Source organism: Astyanax mexicanus, unplaced genomic scaffold (genome assembly GCF_023375975.1).
Source record: "Astyanax mexicanus isolate ESR-SI-001 unplaced genomic scaffold, AstMex3_surface scaffold_74, whole genome shotgun sequence".
NCBI lineage: Eukaryota > Metazoa > Chordata > Actinopteri > Characiformes > Acestrorhamphidae > Astyanax > Astyanax mexicanus.
Genome location: NW_026040084.1, coordinates 60001 through 65000, shown reverse-complemented (window position 1 = coordinate 65000; position 5000 = coordinate 60001). Strand labels below are relative to the sequence as shown.

At 51.3% G+C, this 5000-nt stretch overlaps 1 non-coding gene across 1 annotated transcript in view; it reads left to right on the top strand.

Moving 5' to 3' along the window:
* The first annotated feature begins 3654 nt into the window (after window positions 1–3654).
* Window positions 3655–5000, top strand: part of LOC125798660 (18S ribosomal RNA) — a 1864-nt gene continuing 518 nt past the window's right edge. The window contains exon 1 of the ribosomal RNA XR_007437469.1: window positions 3655–5000. This exon is cut by the window's right edge and continues 518 nt beyond it. This is a non-coding gene — a ribosomal RNA (18S ribosomal RNA).

Below are 5000 nucleotides of genomic sequence, written 5' to 3'. Positions count from 1 at the left end.
ACTGGTGGATGGAGCCCAGGCTTGGGTGAGTCCTCCAGGGCTGGTTCCTGAGGGTCCCAGACTGGTGGATGGAGCCCAGGCTTGGGTGAGTCCTCCAGGGCTGGTTCCTGAGGGTCCCAGACTGGTGGATGGAGCCCAGGCTTGGGTGAGTCCTCCAGGGCTGGTTCCTGAGGGTCCCAGACTGGTGGATGGAGCCCAGGCTTGGGTGAGTCCTCCAGGGCTGGTTCCTGAGGGTCCCAGACTGGTGGATGGAGCCCAGGCTTGGGTGAGTCCTCCAGGGCTGGTTCCTGAGGGTCCCAGACTGGTGGATGGAGCCCAGGCTTGGGTGAGTCCTCCAGGGCTGGTTCCTGAGGGTCCCAGACTGGTGGATGGAGCCCAGGCTTGGGTGAGTCCTTCAGGGCTGGTTCCCAAGGTGTCCAGGCTGAGGGCTGAATCCCAGGCTTGGTGGACCAAGTCCAACTTGGTCTACCAGTGGTAGGCTCGAAAAGTCGAAAAAATGACTAAGTCCAACTTGGTCTACCAGTGGTAGGCTCGAAAAGTGGAAAAAATGACTAAGTCCAACTTGGTCTACCAGTGGTAGGCTCGAAAAGTCGAAAAAATGACTAAGTCCCATTTGGTCTACCAGTGGTAGGCTCGAAAAGTCGAAAAAATGACTAAGTCCCATTTGGTCTACCAGTGGTAGGCCCAAAAAGTGGAAAAAATGACTAAGTCCAACTTGGTCTACCAGTGGTAGGCTCGAAAAGTCGAAAAAATGACTAAGTCCCATTTGGTCTACCAGTGGTAGGCCCAAAAAGTGGAAAAAATGACTAAGTCCAACTTGGTCTACCAGTGGTAGGCTCGAAAAGTCGAAAAAATGACTAAGTCCCATTTGGTCTACCAGTGGTAGGCCCAAAAAGTCGAAAAAATGACTAAGTCCAACTTGGTCTACCAGTGGTAGCTCCGAAAAGTCGAAAAAATGACTAAGTCCAACTTGGTCTACCAGTGGTAGGCTCGAAAAGTTGAAAAAATGACTAAGTCCCACTTGGTCTACCAGTGGTAGGCTCGAAAAGTTGAAAAAATGACTAAGTCCCACTTGGTCTACCAGTGGTAGCTCCGAAAAGTCGAAAAAATGACTAAGTCCCACTTGGTCTACCAGTGGTAGGCTCGAAAAGTCGAAAAAATGACTAAGTCCAACTTGGTCTACCAGTGGTAGGCTCGAAAAGTCGAAAAAATGACTAAGTCCAACTTGGTCTACCAGTGGTAGGCTCGAAAAGTTGAAAAAATGACTAAGTCCAACTTGGTCTACCAGTGGTAGGCTCGAAAAGTCGAAAAAATGACTAAGTCCAACTTGGTCTACCAGTGGTAGCTCTGAAAAGTCGAAAAAATGACTAAGTCCAACTTGGTCTACCAGTGGTAGGCTCGAAAAGTTGAAAAAATGACTAAGTCCCACTTGGTCTACCAGTGGTAGGCTCGAAAAGTTGAAAAAATGACTAAGTCCCACTTGGTCTACCAGTGGTAGCTCCGAAAAGTCGAAAAAATGACTAAGTCCCACTTGGTCTACCAGTGGTAGGCTCGAAAAGTCGAAAAAATGACTAAGTCCAACTTGGTCTACCAGTGGTAGGCTCGAAAAGTCGAAAAAATGACTAAGTCCCACTTGGTCTACCAGTGGTAGCTCCGAAAAGTCGAAAAAATGACTAAGTCCAACTTGGTCTACCAGTGGTAGCTCTGAAAAGTCGAAAAAATGACTAAGTCCAACTTGGTCTACCAGTGGTAGGCTCGAAAAGTTGAAAAAATGACTAAGTCCAACTTGGTCTACCAGTGGTAGGCTCGAAAAGTCGAAAAAATGACTAAGTCCAACTTGGTCTACCAGTGGTAGCTCTGAAAAGTCGAAAAAATGACTAAGTCCAACTTGGTCTACCAGTGGTAGGCTCGAAAAGTTGAAAAAATGACTAAGTCCCACTTGGTCTACCAGTGGTAGGCTCGAAAAGTTGAAAAAATGACTAAGTCCAACTTGGTCTACCAGTGGTAGGCTCGAAAAGTTGAAAAAATGACTAAGTCCCACTTGGTCTACCAGTGGTAGGCTCGAAAAGTTGAAAAAATGACTAAGTCCAACTTGGTCTACCAGTGGTAGCTCTGAAAAGTCGAAAAAATGACTAAGTCCAACTTGGTCTACCAGTGGTAGGCTCGAAAAGTTGAAAAAATGACTAAGTCCAACTTGGTCTACCAGTGGTAGGCTCGAAAAGTTGAAAAAATGACTAAGTCCAACTTGGTCTACCAGTGGTAGGCTCGAAAAGTCGAAAAAATGACTAAGTCCAACTTGGTCTACCAGTGGTAGGCTCGAAAAGTTGAAAAAATGACTAAGTCCAACTTGGTCTACCAGTGGTAGCTCTGAAAAGTCGAAAAAATGACTAAGTCCAACTTGGTCTACCAGTGGTAGGCTCGAAAAGTTGAAAAAATGACTAAGTCCAACTTGGTCTACCAGTGGTAGCTCTGAAAAGTCGAAAAAATGACTAAGTCCAACTTGGTCTACCAGTGGTAGGCTCGAAAAGTTGAAAAAATGACTAAGTCCCACTTGGTCTACCAGTGGTAGGCTCGAAAAAGCTGAAAAAATGACTAAGTCCAACTTGGTCTACCAGTGGTAGGCCCGAAAAAGCTGAAAAAATGACTAAGTCCCACTCGGTCTACCAGTGGTAGGTCGAAAAAGTGCGAAATTTTTCTAAGTCCCCACTTTTGGTCTACCATTTCACGCCAAAAACTAGTGAGGGTGGCGAGCTCCAGGATTTCTGACCCCCTTCGCCCGACTCCCTTGCCCGACGAAGGTGCACTCCGGTCGGCCTCGGAGCGAGTTCGCCCGCGCTCTGGAGGATTTTTCGTCGGGGGGTTTTTCAAAGGGGTGCCGTCGGACTGTTGAGGAGAGTGGCAATCTATAGGGGTCCAAGCACTGGAGATGATTCTCCATTCATTTCTAAGCATGGCAGAGCTTAAATAAAGCCCCATTAATAGTTCCAAAGCGGATTTTTGGACACTATAACACGGACCCGATCCTACCCGACCATGAAGCTCCGCAGGTCGGCCTCCGTCCCGCCCCCCGCCCCCCAGGCGGTACGGAGGAAAAACCAAAACTTCCAGAGACGGTTCCAGGGGGGGTATCTCTTTTATTATTTTGACCCGACCGAATGGACTACCGAGCCCGCCTGGGTAGGCAGCCGCGCGGCCCTCCGTGGCCACTGTGCGCGGTGCGTTCCTACCCGACCCAGCGGGTTAGCCTCCAGGGGGGTCCTCCGTCAGGGGGAGGACCTTTCCGAACCTATCCGAGGGAGTCGTAGACGGCCCGTCTATATATCAATCTGCCCTAACACGATAACCGGTCGGCCCGGAGCCGTCGGACTCGGATGCCTCGGGTGGTCCTCGCGCCCAACCGAGCTCCAGCACCCGGCTTCAAAAAGCTCCGGACCCCCGGTTTCGGAACGAGCGTTTCCTTGTTATCCCCGAAGCAAGCGGGAACTCGCGCAGCGGAGTTGCCACACTAATTTCCACTGGGAGCAATGAGGGGTGAGCTCGGACGAGCCTCTCCGCCCGTCCCCCCCTCCCCGGGGGGTCTTCGGACGGTACGGGGCCGATCCCTCTCCCCTCTAAGAACCAATGGTTTTTTCTGTGACAAAAACCACTCGCAGCAACCTGGTTGATCCTGCCAGTAACATATGCTTGTCTCAAAGATTAAGCCATGCAGGTCTAAGTGCACACGGAAGGTACAGTGAAACTGCGAATGGCTCATTAAATCAGTTATGGTTCCTTTGATCGCTCCACACGTTACTCGGATAACTGTGGTAATTCCAGAGCTAATACATGCAAACGAGCGCTGACCGGTCCTCTCTCGGGGGGGCCGGGATGCGTGCATTTATCAGACCCAAAACCCACCCGGGGGGACCCGCGAGGGTTTCCCCCGGCCCTTTGGTGACTCTAGATAACCTCGGGTCGATCGCGCGCCCACCGCGGCGGCGACGTCTCATTCGAATGTCTGCCCTATCAGCTGTCGATGGTAGCATAGGGGGCTACCATGGTGACCACGGGTAACGGGGAATCAGGGTTCGATTCCGGAGAGGGAGCCTGAGAAATGGCTACCACATCCAAGGAAGGCAGCAGGCGCGCAAATTACCCATTACCGACACGGTGAGGTAGTGACGAAAAATAACGATGCAGGTCTCTTTCGAGGCCCTGTAATCGGAATGAACGTATCCTAAACACATGGGTGAGGACCCATTGGAGGGCAAGTCTGGTGCCAGCAGCCGCGGTAATTCCAGCTCCAATAGCGTATATTAAATTTGCTGCAGTTAAAAAGCTCGTAGTTGGACTTCGGGAGTGGGCTGGCGGTCCGCCGCGAGGCGAGCTACCGCCTGTCCCAGACCCTGCCTCCCGGCGCCCCCCGGATGCCCTTGGTTGGGTGTCCGGTCCTCAGGGGTCCGGAGCGTTTACTTTGAAAAAATCAGAGTGTTCAAAGCGGGCACCAAACTCGCCTGAATGCCTGAGCTAGGAATAATGGAATAGGACTCCGGTTCTATTTTGTGGGTTTCCTGAACCAGGGCCATGATTAAGAGGGACGGCCGGGGGCATTCGTATTGCGCCGCTAGAGGTGAAATTCTTGGACCGGCGCAAGACGGACGAAAGCGAAAGCATTTGCCAAGAATGTTTTCATTAATCAAGAACGAAAGTCGGAGGTTCGAAGACGATCAGATACCGTCGTAGTTCCGACCGTAAACTATGCCGACCCGCGATCCGGCGGCGTTATTCCCATGACCCGCCGGGCAGCGTGCGGGGAAACCAGAGTCTTTGGGTTCCGGGGGGAGTATGGTTGCAAAACTGAAACTTAAAGGAATTGACGGAAGGGCACCACCAGGAGTGGAGCCTGCGGCTTAATTTGACTCAACACGGGGAACCTCACCCGGCCCGGACACGGAAAGGATTGACAGACTGATGGCTCTTTCTCGATTCTGTGGGTGGTGGTGCATGGCCGTTCTTAGTTG